This window comes from Bombina bombina, chromosome 5 (assembly GCF_027579735.1).
Source record: "Bombina bombina isolate aBomBom1 chromosome 5, aBomBom1.pri, whole genome shotgun sequence".
Taxonomy (NCBI): domain Eukaryota; kingdom Metazoa; phylum Chordata; class Amphibia; order Anura; family Bombinatoridae; genus Bombina; species Bombina bombina.
The window spans coordinates 498,342,771-498,360,765 of NC_069503.1; positions in this window are offsets into that span (position 1 = coordinate 498,342,771).

Here is a 17,995-nt window from a genome sequence, read left to right on the forward strand (position 1 = left end):
CAGCTCTTCTGCTGGGGGAATTGGGGCATAGTCCTGCCCGGTGGCAAAGGGAACGTGGGGGTCAGTGGGGGTTAACATCTCCACTGTTAACCCTGGGACCAAGTTAGGAGTTAGCTGGGGAGGGGGAGATTGGCTTACCTCCTCCTCCTGATACTCCGGCGGCCATTGGGAAGGGAGGTCGATGCTCTCCGCTTCCTGTGGAACATGCTGCGGCTGGGGAGAGAGACCGGTTGTCTCCTCTCCCTGGAAGGCACACTCCTGCTGGGGAGGGAGGTCGATGCTCTCCCCTCCCTGTAGCTGGGTCTGTCGCTGGGGATCTGGGCCGCCTGCCCAGCATCCCTGTTGGGCCGGTAGAGAGACTGCGGTCCCATCTCCACCTGCCTGCTGGGGGTCCTCCCAGGACCAGTCTATGAGGCCTGCTGCCTCTGGTATCTCTGGTTGGGGTTGGGGAAGGAGACCGGTTGTCTCTTCCCTCTGCACAGTATACTGCCGCTGGGGAGGGAGGTCGCTGCTCTCCTCTCCCTGTGGAACATGCTGCGGCTGGGGAGAGAGACCAGGTGTCCATACCCTCAAACTCCACAGTTGGCGCTCAAAGGCTCGTGCCGCTTCGTTCTCAGTAGCCAATTCCCGAATGAGGCGACTGACTACCTCCTGTGCAGGGTCTGCACCATATCGGACTAGCCGCCTCTTTACCTCTGGAACGAAATCAGCGCCCTCATAGCGACGGATCAGGTTGAGGTGCTCTTCACAGGGTTCTGACCAGTGTCTTGTCAGCTCCATGCTGCTGTAGGTAGGGACGCTGCGCAGTGGCTAGCGTTGCCCTCAATTACTCTCCTACAATACCAGTGCTGTTGTGGTGCTGCTCCTTGCGCTAGGACGCGATCCCACCGCTGCCGCCAAATGTTACGGTTGCCTCCAGGCTGGCTGGAAGTTGGACCGTAGAAAAGGATGCTCCTAGCGCTCACCAAAGAATCATCAGCACCATAGTCACTCTAACTGCTGCGTAGCCACCATAAGTAACGCAGACTCTATGAACCACCGCTGCTGGGCTGGTATCTCCCGTCTGCTCTGCGCCCTGGACCTATGACCAGGCTCCAGTAGGTGAACCTCTTCCTTCTGTAGCAATCCCTGTAGCTAAGGGAGTATGAAGAGCATAGCAATCCCTGTAGTGATTATAAGCTGTATCCTACAAACATGAGTCAAAGCTTCAAGTTAGAGGGTCAACATAGGTCTGATGTGCTGGAGCACACAGCCTGCTTTTTATTCAGGTTACATGCAAACAGGACACTCTCAGGGGGAGGCATAAAATCCCCCATCACACATTTGATATTAGATAGAGAGACACTCCCTTTGACAGGCCACAACATTACTTTAGCAGATAACATTTTACACACAATAAAACAATGCAGTCCACCTTATCACTACTAGAAGTCTGATTAGACAATGGGAATGTTTTATCACTAAACTTAATTAGAGCTGATCCCAGCAAACTTGTATTTAGAATGCTTCTTGAAGCTGAACAAAGTTATCTCTGTAGTTCTGACCGAAGGGTCTGTCACATAGCACTTAATGGCACACAATGAAACTGAACCAAGTGGGAGAAAGCCAGGGACAAGTCATTTCACAGGTCTGGGGACATAGTCTTAAAGGGGCATTGTTCACCAAAGTCACAATATGTCCCCAGACGGTTCTTAAAGGGCCATACACACCCAATAAAAGTTAATATGTTTTCAGGGGCACAATCTTCCAGGGGCCATAGTCATGTGGAAGGAGGCTGGCAAATAGGCTTCTCCAAAATCCAGGGAAGCAGGGCAATTTTCCATTTAAAGGGCCAGTTACAAATAGCAGTTTGTAACATGCACTTTTATACAGAGGGAGCAACAGTTAGAGAGGCTCTCAAGCTTACAATATAAACGATTGGTTTTGTAATCGACTAGAACTGAAAGACCCTGTTCTACATCATATTTGACCCAGCAATTTATTGGGTCTGCTAATAATTATCAGCTGTTCAGTTAATGCTGAACATTTGAGCAGTGAATGTTTACATTGGTGGGGAAGTGGATTAATATCAGTGACCAGTCTAATGCTAGTGTCGAAACCACTGGTATTTTCAATGTTTGGTGATTAACACTAATAGTATAATAATTCAGCAGGGAAAGGAGGCAGAGGTGAGAGTAAATGCAAAAGAAAAGGTATTGTGCATTGCAGTGACGTGCGGTGAGGTCAGTGGCTGGGGAGGCACTGGCTAGTAAAAGAGCCAGAGTGCTGAGTTATTAGATACATTATAAAATAATACAAACAGACGGACAAAGACAAACACAGAGGGACAAACAAATACACAGGGACACACACATTGTAGTAAAACATAATATCCATTTTAATATGTATTTAATATTTAAACACAGCAAATTTATACCTGCTGCAGGTCAACATGTAAGCTTACCAAATTGGAATGGGAATTGCTATGCAAACACGTGTTGCTTAAAGGGACACTGAACCCAAATGTTTTCTATTGTTATTCAGATAGAACATACATTTTTAAGCAACTTTATAATTTACTCCTATTATCAAATTTTCTTCATTCTCTTGATATCTTTATTAGAAATGCAAGAATGTAAGTTTAGATGCCGGCCCATTTTTGGTGAACAACCTGGGTTGTTCTTGCTGATTGGTGGATACATTTATCTACCAATAAAAAAGTGCTGTCCAGAGTCTGAACAAAAAAAAAAAACGTAGATGCCTTCTTTTTCAAATAAAGATAGCAAGAGAACGAAGAAAATGTGATAATAGGAGTAAATTAGAAAGTTGCTTAAAATTGCATGCTTTGAATCACGGAAGAAAAAATTTGGGTTCAGTGTCCCTTTAATTTTTACGTAATTTGCAGCCTTTTAAAGTATAAATAGTTCTATATATCTATTAGCATGGAGAAACATAAAGTACCATGGCGCAGATGAGCTAACTTTAGGCCTTACTCTTGACCATTTCTCAGCGGGGATTTTATTCCCTTGGCTGCCAATACCACACAAATCAAATATATTTCCTCTTCATTTACCAGTAACACACATAACACTGATTTGATGCCATCCTCTTTGGCTGACAGTGTATTTATTTTATTATCAAATTTGCTTAATTCTCATGATATTCTTTATTGAAACGATACCTAGGTATTTATCTGGAGCACTACATGACAGGAAATCTTGCTGCCATTTAGTACTCTTGCATATGGATACAATTCTTGGAAACTGCTGCCATATAGTGCTCCAGACATAGACAGGCTCCTGAGCTCACCTCCCTGCTTTTCAACAAAAGATATCAAGAGAACAAAGAAAATGTGATAATAGAATAAATTAGAAAGTTGTTTGAAATTGCATGAATTTCAGGGAAATAAGACCAAAGAATATAGCTGTGATGTGCGGAAAAAGGTTTTTGAGCTTCACAAAATGGAAAGTGTCTATAAGAAAATAGCAAAAGCATTGAAGATACCCATTTCCACCATCAGGGTAATAATTAAGAAGTTCCATTTGTCTGGAAATTTTATGAATAAACCTGGAAGAGGGTGTGTGTATCTTTTGTCTCAAAGCACTGTGAAGGGGATGGTTTGAGTGGCCAAAATATCTCCAAGGCAAAATTCCTAGACCATACACCTGTGTTCGCGCTGGTGGAAGAAGGGAAACTAGTACAGAGAGATATGCTGCTTTCACAAGGCTTTACCTAATTTCAATCCTGGTTCGCCTACCATCAGGTCCGCCACTACCTTTCCATGCACAAATATAAACAGGATTTATCCAGAACCCAAACTACATTTGAACTCCTTTGTTCCACCCAACAAACCCCTAAAAAAGTCATCTCACTTATGTATAAAAACATCCTCAGATCACATTACCCCAATAAACCAAATTACACAAAAAAGATGGGAAAAAGAATTGGGGAAAGAGGCCTCACACAAGCAATGGGACTCAGGGTTCCAGGCAACCGCCAAATCAGCGCATTCGGCAGTAGCACTTGAAACCAATATCAAAATCCTTACCAGGTGGTATCTGACCCCTAGCAAATTAAAACACATGTTTACGAATGCCAGCAATAAGTGCTGGAGAGGGTGTGATCAGGAGGGCACACTGCACCATATATGGTGGAGTTGCGACAAAATACAATCATTCTGGACCCGAGTCCAGGCACACATAGGCAAAATCATTGGAACTGACTTAGTCCTCATTCCCGAGGGAGTTTTATTTAATGCCAGCCCACATATCCCCTGTAAAGTTAGAAAATGTCTTTATCAAATTTTAATAAATGCCGCAAAAAGACTCCCAAAGTTCTGGAAGAAAACCCAACCACCCTCGATCACTCATTGGCTTGAACTAGTCAAAAATACCCTGATACTGGAAAGATTATATTATCTCAGACTGGGCCGTTTGGATTTTTACCATGATATGTTATTTTTATGGGAACAATACCTATATGATAGGAGGACATAACCTCTATTATTGGGGGTGGTGAGGGGAGATGTGGGTATCTGATCACTTATTCTCTTCCTGCAGCCAGCCTTGAGGCTGAGGATGTAGGGAGATTGGTACATAAACAAAAGTGATCCGGCCGTAGAGGCTATAGGTTGGCCCTTGTAGCAGAAAACAAATCTTAGAGTTCAACTATCTAGCCAAACAGCTTGAGTGATAATTTATGAAACCTTAGAGGGTCTACAATTGTAATTAAGGTGGCTTTGTGAATATAAACAATGCTCTGTGCCTTAGCCGAATGTTATAGATGTTGGAAAAAACAATGTATATGTATCATATTGAACATGTCATGTTGTATACCTGATTCATTTTTCTTTGTTTGTTTGTTTGGAAAATTAATAAAAAGAAAAGATATACAAAAAAAAATATCTCCAAGGATCACAGCTGGAGAATTACAGAAGTTTGTTGCGTCTTGGGGTCAGAAAGTCTCCAAAACTACAATCCAACATCACTTACATCCCCACATTTGCCAGACGCTACTGGAACTTCAAATGGGATTGGGTTCTATGGTCAGATAAAACCAAAATAGAGCTTTTTGGCAATAAGCACCAGAGGTGGGTTTGCTGCACACAGAGAGGTAGCCATATGAAAAAGTACCTCATGCCCACGGTTAAATATGCTCTTTAATGTTTTGGGGCTGTTTGGACATTTTGTTAGGATACATAGTATCATGGACTCTATCAAATGTCAACAGATATTAAATGAACACTTTACTATCTCTGCCAGAAAGAATACAATGGGCCATGTTTAATCGTTCAGAAGGACAATGATCCAAAACATACATCAAAATCAACACAAAAATGGTTTACTGACCACAAAATCAAGGTCCTGACATGGACATCCCAGTCTCCTGACTTGAACCCCATAGAAAACCTGTGGGTCAACTGAAGAGGAGAGTCCACCAGCGTCAACCTTAAAATTGGAATGATCTGGAGAGATTATGTATGGAGGAATGGTCTTAGATCCCTCGCCATGTATTCTCCAACCTCATCAGGCATTATTTGTGAGAAAATTTCATACACGCCCATGGAATGCCTGTGTTCAGCCCATTTTATGATAAAAAAACTTTGTATTTTTTACTTATAAGTGTACATTTCTCTGTTTTTTGGCACATCCAGTGTACCTAAATTAAGATTTATGCTTTATTCATGTGTAATTTATATCAAATTGTACGTTTTTAATAAAATACAATTTTTAGTGAACAATTTTGTTAAGATTTTTGATGCACCTTAATACAATATTTTCCTGGTATTTTTGTGTGAATGGTTCAATTACTCATTTGTGTTATTTGAAAAATTTTAATTTTCATTGTGCAGTTTTGTAATGTATGGATGTCCTTCCCATACGAAAATTCAGTATACGCCCCTTAGTGAGACACCCTGTTTTCAGGGTAAAAAGTGGGTTCAAAGAATTCCAACAGGGAAAGTACTGGCGAGCATTCTTATCTCACCAGCCCAGAAACCTTTAGATTATGAGGGTCTGAATCCTGACCACCTTACAAAAAAATCCTCAAATGTTTAGTTCTTAACATAATAATACAAAACCTTTTCTTTTATTATGGAGATTTTTGTAGAAGGCTTGATCTTTATTGTCATTATACAGAGCAATGTGCCCATTTTCATACAGCACATTGTTTATCTTTTTTAACTTAACCTGTTTTTATGTTTGCTGAAAGAAATTAAAAGCAGCATTTTAAGTAAATGTTCATCCAGATGCCAGCACGTTTGACAATTTTCATTAAAAATACCATTTACAAGTAGAATTAATTCTCTCCTTGGAATTCATTATACCCACTCAAGCATTTAAAAAATAGAAACATTAACATTTGCTTTATTATCCAGAAATAATTTTAATGAGACCAGATTGCAAATTGAAGTGTTTTAATGCAAATTTATCAAATGTTATTTTTTTTAGTCTTGTTCATTTCTATTTTAAACTCCTTTAATCATTCCTTGGATAACTATGTAATGTTTTTAAAAATATGAATACAAAACATTCACTAATTGTTGGTACTTATAATGCATATTTTAGACATACATATTCCCTTGTTTATATACTTCTCAAGCTCACGTTAAACCATGATTGTATATTTCATAATTAATAAAGGAGCTGAATTTTACCTCACAATCTCTGGTTAAAGGGGCATGAAACACTTTTGAAACTATATAACAGTATAATTGAATTAATTGTATTGCTCCCTTTTCCTGTAATATAACTTTAATAATTGTGAATATTCCAATTCCCTCATAACTATAAACAAGTCACTCTCATTATTTGATGACTGTAAAAGTTAATTTATATAAATTAAAAGAGAGAAGCGCTTAACCAGGGAACGAACAATAGCATAATAGCTTGTTCTATGGCTAGTTACCACCCAAGAAGCAGCCTCTTTTTGCTCAACATGTGCCTTTCACAGAGAATAACTTTCCTGTAGCATATCAGTCTGATCCTAACTTCACAGTACAGTCCAGCCCCGAAATACCAGGCAATCCCTCTCTGAACGAGAGAAACGACAAAACTCCAGACGTACGTTTCGGCCTAGTGTGGGCCTTGTCTCCCTAAGTGTGATGCGGGAATCCAGATGTGGACCCGTTTCTCAGTGTGCCTAGAGGGATATGGCTGCACCTCATTGACGAGGCCCACACTAGGCCGAAATGTACGTCTGGGGTTTTGCTGTTTCTCTCATTCAGAGAGGGATTGCCTGGTATTTCGGGGCTGGACTGCACTGTTAAGTCAGGATCAGACTGATATGCTACAGGAAAGTTCTTCTCTGTGAAAGGCACATGTTGAGCAAAAAAGAGGCTGCTGCTTGGGTGGTAACTAGCCATAGAACAAGCTATTATGCTATTGTTCGTTCCCAAGTTGAGCGCTTCTCTCTTTTTAATTACACAAATTATGACTCTTAGGGAAGTCTCCCTAAGTGATGCGGGAATCCAGACATGGACCCATTTCTCAGTGTGCCTAGAGGGATATGGCTGCACCTCACTGATGAAGACCACACTAGGCTGAAATGTACGTCTGGGGTTTTAACGTTTCTCTCGTTCAGAGAGGGATTGCCTGATATTTCGGGGCATGACTGCACTGTTAAGTCAGGATCAGACTGATATGCTACAGGAAAGTTATTCTCTGTGAAAGGCACATGTTGAGCAAAAAGAGGCTGCTTCTGAGTGCTTCTCTCTTTTTATTTATGAAAATTGTGACTCTTAGGGAAGTCTCCCTAAGTGTGATGCGGGAATCCAGACATGGACCCGTTGCTCAGTGTGCCTAGAGGGATATGGCTGCACCTCACTGACGTGGCCCACACTAGGCCGAAACCTATGTCTGGAGTTTTGCCATTTCTCTCATTCAGACAGGGATTGCCTGCTATTTCGGGGCTGGACTGCACTGTTAAGTCAGGATCAGACTGATATGCTACAGGAAAGTTATTCTCTGTGAAAGGCACATGCTGAGCAAAAAGAGGCTGCTTCTTGGGTGGTAACTAGCCATAAAACAAGCTATTATGCTTTTGTTTGTTACCAGGTTGAGCGCTTCTTTCTTTTTATTTATGCAAAAGTTGATTTATACCTGTCCCTAATTTGTCTTAGCAGAAGAGATAAGAGACTTTTAAACAGATATTGCAAAACAATGTCAATTTTACTGTCTATTCTAGTAATAACACTAGATATGCTAGTCCAAATAAGGCAGGTAGTGAGTATAGTTTGGCCATTGAAAAACAATTGCAGCAAACATACGGCCAGATTACGAGTTTTGCGTTATGAGGGGTGAGGTATTAACTTGCACGTTATTCTCATCGCTCACTTACCTACAGCACTGATATTACAGGTTTTCTGAAACCCGGCGTTATTAGGCAAGAAGTGAGCGTAGAGCAAAATTGAGCACCATACCTCACTCCAATACCAGCGCTGCTTAAGTCAGCGGTGAGCTGTTTGTACGTGCTCGTGCACGATTTCCCCATAGACATCAATGGGCAGAGCCAGCTGAGAAAAAGTCTAACACCTCCAAAAAAGCAGTGTTAAGCTCCGTAACGCAGCCCCATTGATTCCTATGAAGAAAATAAATGTATGTTTACACCTAACACCCTAACATGAACCCCGAGTCTAAACACCCCTAATCTTACACTTATTAACCCCTAATCTGCCGCCCCAACATCGCTGACACCTGCATTATAATTATTAACCCCTAATCTGCCGCTCCGCACACTTCCGCCACCTACATTATACTTATTAACCCCTAATCTGCTGCCCCCAACATCGCCGACACCTACATTATATTTATTAACCCCTAATCTCCCGCCCCCAATGTCGCCACAACCTACCTACACTTATTAACCCCTAATCTGCCGCCCCCAACGTTGCCGCCAATATAATAAACATATTAACTCCTAAACCACTGCACTCCCGCCTCGCAAACACTAGTTAAATATTATTAACTCCTAATCTGCCATCCCCAACGTCGCCACCACTATATTACATTTATTAACCCCTAAACCTAAGTCTAACCCTAACACCCCCTAACTTAAATATAATTAAAAGAAATCTAAATAAAAATTACAATCATTAACTAAATAATTCCTATTTAAAACTAAATACTTACCTGTAAAATAAACCCTAAGCTAGCTACAATATAACTAATAGTTACATTGTAGCTAGCTTAGGGTTTATTTTTATTTTACAGGCAAGTTTGTATTTATTTTAACTAGGTAGAATAGTTACTAAATAGTTATTAACTATTTAATAACTACCTAGCTAAAATAAATACAAATTGACCTGTATAATAAAACCTAACCTGTCTTACACTAAAACGTAACCTAACCCTACAATTAAATAAATTTCCTAAATTAAATACAATTAACTAAATTCAAAACAATTAGCTAAATTAAAAAAAAAACACTAAATTACAGAAAATAAAAAACAAATTACAAGATCTTTAAACTAATTACACCTAATCTAATAGCCCTAACAAAATAAAAAAAAACACCCAAAATAAAAAAAAAACCCTAGCCTAAACTAAACTACCAATAGCCCTTAAAAGAGCCTTTTGCGGGGCATTGCCCCAAATAAATCAGCTCTTTTACCTGTAAAATTTTTTACAAACAACCCCCCCAACAGTAAAACCCACCACCCACACAACCAACCCCCCAAATAAAACCCTAACTAAAAAAACCTAAGCTCCCCATTGCCCTGAAAAGGGCATTAGGATGGGCATTGCCCTTAAAAGGGCATTTAGATATATTGCGGCCCAAAGCCCTAACCTAAAAATAAAACCCACCCAATACACCCTTAAAAAATCACACTAACACTAACCCCCGAAGATCCACTTACCGGGAGAAGTCTTCATCCAAGCGGCAAGATGTCCTCAACAAAGCCGGCAGAAGTGGTCCTCCAGATGGGCAGAAGTGGTCCTCTAGACGGGCAGAAGTCTTCATCCAGACGGCATCTTCTATCTTCATCCTTCCGACGCGGAGCGGCTCCATCTTCAAGACATCTATCGCGGAGCATCCTCTTCAATCGACGGCTTCTTCGGGAATGAATGTTTCTTTAAGTGATGTAATCCAAGATGGCGTCCCTTAGATTCCGATTGGCTGATAGAATTCTATCAGCCAATTGGAATTAAGGTTCAAAAAATCCTATTGGCTGATGTAATCAGCCAATAGGATTGAACTTCAATCCTATTGGCTAATCCAAACAGCCAGTAGGATTGAGCTCGCATTCTATTGGCTGATTTACTTGCCTGTAAAATAAAAATAAACCCTAAAATAGATACAATTTAACTATTAGTTATTTTGTAGCTAGCTTAAGGTTTATTTTATAGGTAAGTATTTAGTTTTAAATAGGAATTATTTAGTTAATGACTGTAATTTTTATTTAGATTTATTTTAATTATATTTAAGTTAGGGGGTGTTAGGGTTAGACTTAGATGTAGGGGTTAATAAATTTAATATAGTAGCGGCGACGTTGGGGCGGCAGATTAGGGGTTAATAAATGTAGGTAGGTGGCGGTGATGTTAGGGACAGCAGATTAGGGGTTAATAATATTTAACTAATGTTTACGAGGCGGGAGTGCGGCGGTTTAGGGGTTAATATGTTTATTATAGTGACGGCGATGTCCGGAGCGGCAGATTAGGGGTTAATAATTTAATTTTACTGTTTGCGATGCAGGAGGGCCCCAGTTTAGGGGTTAATAGGTAGTTTATGGGTGTTAGTGTACTTTTTAGCACTTTAGTTTTGAGTTTTATGCTACAGCGTTGTGGTGTAAAACTCATAACTACTGACTTTAAAATGCGGTACGAATCTTGACGGGATAGGCTGTACCGCTCACTTTTTGGCCTCCCAGGACAAGCTCGTAATACCGGCGCTATGGAAGTCCCATAGAAAAAAGACTATATGCAAATTGCGTAAGTTGATTTGCGGTAAGGCCAAAAAAGTGTGCGTTGCCCCTAAATCTGCAAGACTCGTAATAGCAGCGGTAGTAAAAAAGCAGTATTAATGTCCATTTTTCTTTCATAATTCAGATAGAGCATGCAATTTTAAACAATTTTCCCAATTTACTTCTATTATTTAATTTGTTTGTTCTCTTGGAATCCTTTGTTGAAAAACATACCTAGGCAGGCTCAGGAGCTGCTGATTGGTGGCTGCACGTATATGCCTCATATTATTGGCTCGCCCATGTGCATTGCTGTTTCTTCAACAAAGGATACAAAGAGAAAGAAGCAAATAAGATAATACAAGTAAATTGGAAAGTTTTTTAAAAGAGCATGGGGCCCAATCCGATATGCAGCGTCACCCGCAAATGCCGGCGACGCCAAATTTTGCGATGGTTTGGTATCCTTTATATGGCGTAACATAGAAGTTACGCTCGTATATTTAACCCTTCGGCCGTAGTTTTTTGGCCCATAGAGTGACATACCAAACCCGCGCAGTTTGGTATCCAATATACAGTGTAAGGACTTACGTGGCAAAAATGGAGAAATCTTACTCCATTTTCACCTCGCCACAAAACTTTAATAAAGTGCTTATCCCCTAAACCGCCGCTCCCGGACCCCGCCGCCACCTACATTAATTATATTACCCCCTAATGTGAGCCCCCTACCCCGCCGCCACCTACATTAATTATATTACCCCCTAATGTGAGCCCCCTACCCCGCCGCCACCAACATTAATTATATTAACCCCTAATGTGAGCCCCCTACCCCGCCGCCACCTATTTTAACTATATTAACCCCTAATATGATTCCCTACACCGCTGCCACCTATATTGCATTTATTAACCCCTAATCTAATCCCCCTACACCGCCGCCACCTATATTAAATATTTTAACCACTAAACCTAAGTCTAACCCTAACACCCCCTAACTTAATTATTATTGAATTAAATCTAAATAATATTAATAATATTAACTAAATTATTCCTATTTAAAACTAAATACTTACCTATAAAATAAACCCTAAGATAGCTACAATATAATTAATAATTACATTGTAGCTATTTTAGGGTTTATATTTATTTTACAGGTAACTTTGTATTTATTTTAACTAGGTACAATAGCTATTAAATAGTTAATAACTATTTAATAGCTACCTAGTTAAAATAATTACCAAATTACCTGTAAAATAAATCCTAACCTAAGTTACCATTACACCTAACACTACCCTATCAATACATTAATTAAATAAACTACAATTATCTCAACTAAAATACAATTAAATACACTAATCTATATTACAAAAACAAACAAACACAAAATTACCAAAAATAAAAAAAGATTACAAGAATTTTAAGCTAATTACACCTAATCTAAGCCCCCTAATAAAATAAAAAAAGCCCCCCAAAATAACACAATTTTCCTACCCTATAATAAATTAAAAAAGTAATCAGCTCTTTTACCTGTAAAAAAAAGAACACCCCCCCCCATTACAACCCACCACCCACACACCCCTACTCTAAAACCCACCTGATCTCCCCTTAAAAAAACCTAAGTCTAACCCCCAGTTGTCCTTACCTGTCCTGAAGACCGGCGGAGAAGGTCCTGTTCCAGGCGGTGAAGTCTTCTTCCAAGTGGCGACCTCTTCTTCTTCCAGGAACCAGCTTTGGGGCAATGCCCCGCAAAAGGCCCTTTTAAGGGCTGGTAATAGAGCTGATTACTTTTTTATTTAGTATAGGGTAGGGAAATTTTATTATTTTTGGGGGCTTTTTTATTTTATTAGGGGGCTTAGATTAGGTGTAATTAGCTTAAAATTCTTGTAATCTTTTTTTATTTTTGGTAATTTTGTGTTTGTTTGTTTTTGTAATATAGATTAGTTTATTTAATTGTATTTTAGTTGAGATAATTGTAGTTTATTTAATTAATTTATTGATAGGGTAGTGTTAGGTGTAATGGTAACTTAGGTTAGGATTTATTTTACAGGTAATTTGGTAATTATTTTAACTAGGTAACTATTTAATAGCTATTGTACCTAATTAAAATAAATACAAAGTTACCTGTAAAATAAATATAAACCCTAAAATAGCTACAATATAATTATAAATTATTTTGTAGCTATCTTAGGGTTTATTTTATAGGTAAGTATTTAGTTTTAAATAGGAATAATTTAGTTAATAATATTAATATTATTTAGATTTATTTCAATAATAATTAAGTTAGGGGGTGTTAGGGTTAGGTTTAGTGGTTAATATATTTAATATAGGTGGCGGCGGTGTAGGGGGATTAGATTAGGGGTTAATAAATTTAATATAGGTGGCAGCGGTGTAGGGGGATCATATTAGGGGTTAATATAGTTAAAATAGGTGGCAGCAGGGTAGAGGGCTCACATTAGGGGGTAATATAATTCATGTAGGTGGCGGCGGGGTAGGGGGCTCACATTAGGGGTTAATATAATTAATGTAGGTGGCGGCAGGGTAGGGGGCTCACATTAGGGGTTAATATAATTAATGTAGGTGGCGGCGGGGTTGGGGGCTCACATTAGGGGGTAATAAATTTAATATAGCTGGCGGCGGTGTAGAGGAATCATATTAGGGGTTAATACATTTAATATAGCTGGCGGCAGTGTAGGGGAATCATATTAGGGGGTAATACATTTAATATAGCTGGCGGCAGTGTAGGGGGGTCAGATTAGGGGGTAATACATTTAATGTAGCTGGCGGCGGGGTCCGGGAGCGGCGGTTTAGGGGTTAATACATATATTGTTAGGAGTGAGAGGGGGGATTGATAGAGGGGTATACGTGTCGGGATGATGTTTGGGAGGCGTGTTAGACAGTAACAGGAGATTTTATATTTTAGGTAGTTTTTTTTATGCGGTGGCAGTTTCTAAAGTGCCGTAAGTCACTGGCGACTCCAGAAATTTGTACTTACGCTTATTTCTGGACATCGCTAGTTTGTCAGACTTACGGCACTTTAGCAACTGTTGGCACTGTATATGTGATATATCGATGTGCGAACTGAAACTACGGGCAGCGCAGGTTTCCACGCTTGCACCGAAACCTGCGCCGTATATCGAATCGCGCCCATGATGTGAATCATAAAAGAAAAAATGTGGGTTTCACTTCCCTTTAAGGCAAAGTCCCTCTGCTACTTGGTTCAGAGATGCACTTATAAGTTGTGCTATGCATGAGATATACATTAGAGCACCTAATGGTTTATGTACATTTACTGGTTAAATGTTCGTGCAAATGCAATATTGATACCAGCATTAGAACCCCACCTGAAGAATCCCTACTTTCTGTAATTGTCCAAATAACTATTTAACTCCAACCATCACATTGCACTCACTCCAATTAACCCCATAATTAATCCATTAGCAATGGAATATATCTGGTGTGTTATCGTGGTCAAAAGTCATCCAAAAAGTAATAAAAAAATGGATCTATTTTATAGACTGACAGCCAGATTACAAGTTTAAAGCACTACAGGGAAATTAACGACTGCAGCGTTTTCGGCGGTATTTCACTCCCTATAGCGCTGGTATTATAAGTTTACAAAAAGCAGGCGTTTGCGGGCGATATGGCAGCGTTGAGCTCCATAACGCACCCAAATACCAGCGCTGCTTTGAGCTACTTTGACGTGCTCATGCACGATTTCCCCATAGACTTCAAAGGGGAGACCCGGCAAAAAAAAAAAGACACCTGCAATCACGGAGCGTAAAGCTCCATAACGCATCCCCATTGATGTCTATAAGGAAAAAAATGTACGTTTACACCTAACACCCTAACATAAACCCTGAGTCTAAACACCCCTAATCTGCTGCCCCAACATCGCCGCCACCTACATTACTGTTATTAACCCCTAATCTGCTGCCCCCAACATCGCCGCAACCTACATTACTGTTATTAACCCCTAATCTGCTGCCCCAATCTCGTTGCCACCTAACTACACTTATTAACCCCTAATCTGCTGCCCCCAATGTCGCTGCCACTATACTAAAGTTATTAACCCCTAACGTAACCCTATCCCTAACACTCACTAAATTTAATCTAATTAAAATAATTCCAAATAAATATTACATTTAATACCTAAATTTTTCCTATTTAAAACTAAATAAATACTTACCTGTAAAATAAAACCTAAGCTAGCTACAATATAACTAATAGTTATATTGTAGCTAGCTTATGTTTTATTTTTATTTCACAGGTAATTTTGTATTTTTTTAACTAGGTAGACTAGTTAGTAAGTAGCTATTAGCTATTTACTAACTACCTAGTAAATATAAATACAAATTTAACTGTAAACTAAAACCTACCCAGTAAAAGCTAACATTACACTAAAATTAAATAAATAACATTAATCTAATACAATTAACTAAATTACAAAAAAATAAACACTAAATTACACAAAATAAAAAAGAAGTTATCAAATATTTAAACTAATTACTCCTAATCTAATAGCCCTATCAAAATAAAAAAGCCCCCCCCAAAATAATAAAACCCCTAGCCTAAACTAAACTGCCAATAGCCCTTAAAATGGCCTTTTGCGGGGCATTGCCCCAAAGGTATCCGCTCTTTTACCTGGCAAATAAAAATACAAACATCCCCCCAAGAGTAAAACCCACCACCCACACAACCAACCCCCCCCCCCAAATAAAATTCTATCTAAAACTAATCTAATCTAAACTACCCATTGCCCTGAAAAGGGCATTTGGATTGGCATTGCGCTTAAAAGGGCATTCAGCTCTTTTACATGCCCAAACCCTAAGCTAAAAATTAAACCCACCCAATAAACCCTTAATAAAACCTAACACGCCCCGAAGATCCACTTAAAGTTTTTGAAGACCGGACATCCATCCTCATCCAGCCGGGAGAAGTCTTCATCCAAACGGCAAGAAGTCCTCAATGAAGCCGGGAGAAGTCTTCATCCAAGTGGCAAGAAGTCGTCCTCCAGGCGGGCAGATTTCTTCATCCAGACGGCATCTTCTATCTTCATTCTTCCGGAGCGGAGCGGCTCCATTTTCAGGACATCCAGCGTGGAGCATCCTTTTCATACGGTCCCATCTGTACACTGAAGGTTCCCTTTAAGGGACGTCGGAATTAAAGGGAAAAAATCATATTGGCTGATGCAATCAGCCAATAGGATTGAGCCTCAATCCTATTGGCTGACCAAATCAGCCAATGGGATTGAGTTTGCATTCTATTGGCTGTTCCAATCGATCGGGTTGAATTGCGTCGATGTCTGTCCACCTCCTCAGAGCAGGCGGACAGGTTGTGGAGCAGCGGTCTTTAGACCGCTGCTTCATAACTCGTGTTTCTGGCAAGCCTGAAGGCTCGCCAGAAACACGGGCCCTCAAGCTCCATACAGAGCTTGATAAATGGGCCCCTATATGAATGAACAGACCTAAAAACAGGTGTTATTTTATTTAAGCAATTGTTGTCATGAGGATGAGTGCTGAAGTATTGGTGAACTGCCAACTGTTCTTGAAGATGACTATAATTGTTCTGTAGTGTAATAGATAATCATTTTTTTAAGTTCTTATTCAAATGTGAAAAAAACCAGGGAAAGTTATGATATTAATGGGAAATCAAACCATAAACTTTGTTCAAACCCAACATAATTAATGCAAACAGAGCCTGAAAAAAAGATTTAGGGGCCAATTTATCAAGCTCCGTATGGATGCCCCTGTTTCCCGCGCAAGCCTTCAGGCTCACCGGAAACAGAAGTTATGAAGCAGCGGTCTGAAGACCACTGCTCCATAACTTGTCCACCTGCTCTGAGGCCGCGGACAGAAATCAACCAGAACGAATACGATCAGGTTAATTGACACCCCATCTGCAGGGAAGCGGCATTGCACCAGCAGTTCACAAGAACTTCTGGTGCAATGATAAATGCTGACAGCGTATGCTATCGGCATTTATCGATGTGCGGCGGACATGATACGCTACATTGTATCATGTCTGCTCGCACTATGATAACTCTACCCCTTAATATCCTTACCAAGTACATCATCATATAAAAGTTAAAGCTTTAGATCTGTTTTGGGGGAAGAGGCCCAGAGATAAGTTTGAAATTTCCATTACATAAGTACTGAAATCAAGGAATTTCCTGTTTTTTCTTGATTAAGTGAGGGTTTAAATACTTGCAATAGATTAAGCTTGTGCCTTTAAATTTCCCTAGATTTTGTTGTTAAATTGATATTAAAAACTAGGATTCTAATATTTAGGGCTAGATTACAAGTGGAGCACTATTTTATCACGCGCCCGCAAATGGGCAGATTTGTCCATTTGCGGGAACGAGATAAAAAAACAGCCATTATAAGTGGTTGGTTATTGCTACCGCAAGCTTGCGGTAGCAATTAGCGCTTATAAAATTAACCAGAGATCTGATCCCTGGTTAATTTTATAAATATTAACCAAATGTCCCCACAATCAAGTGCAATATACTTTATATAAAAAAAAAGATAGTAGCATCTTTATTTTTTAATAAAATAACTGCAAAAAGCAGTTATAAGGGTTTAAAGTGGCGGGTGTGGGGTGTTAGTAAAAAAACGGCAGTGAAAAGTGCCTGTACATATATATGTATATGCTTATAGACATATATATATTCATGTGTTACATATGTGTTTACAATTTGCTGCCATCACTGCGTGACTTACCCCCTTTGCTGTGCTAGTTCTTATGCCATGTCTGACGGGATGAGAACAAGGCTCCCCTTGCAGCCTATGGAAGCACGCTCTTGTGAGCGCAATGCGTCCATGCAATTCGAATGTGAGGTCACATTCACATTGCACATCACTTGTTATACCAGCGCACAGTTGCATGTGCTGGCATTACAAAGTGTAGCGCATATATTGCTTTCACTGAATCGATATTTTGCAATCCATTTATAATCTGCCCCTAATGTTTAATTGTATGTAGTAAAAAAAAACCAACAACTTTGCAATATAATCTCGTTGATTATATTCCCCATTTCCTGAAAGTGAGAAGTAATGAGTATTAGGGTTATGACCATAGACTTGATTAACACAGTAATAGATCCTTGGTAACTGAAATATGTTGCAG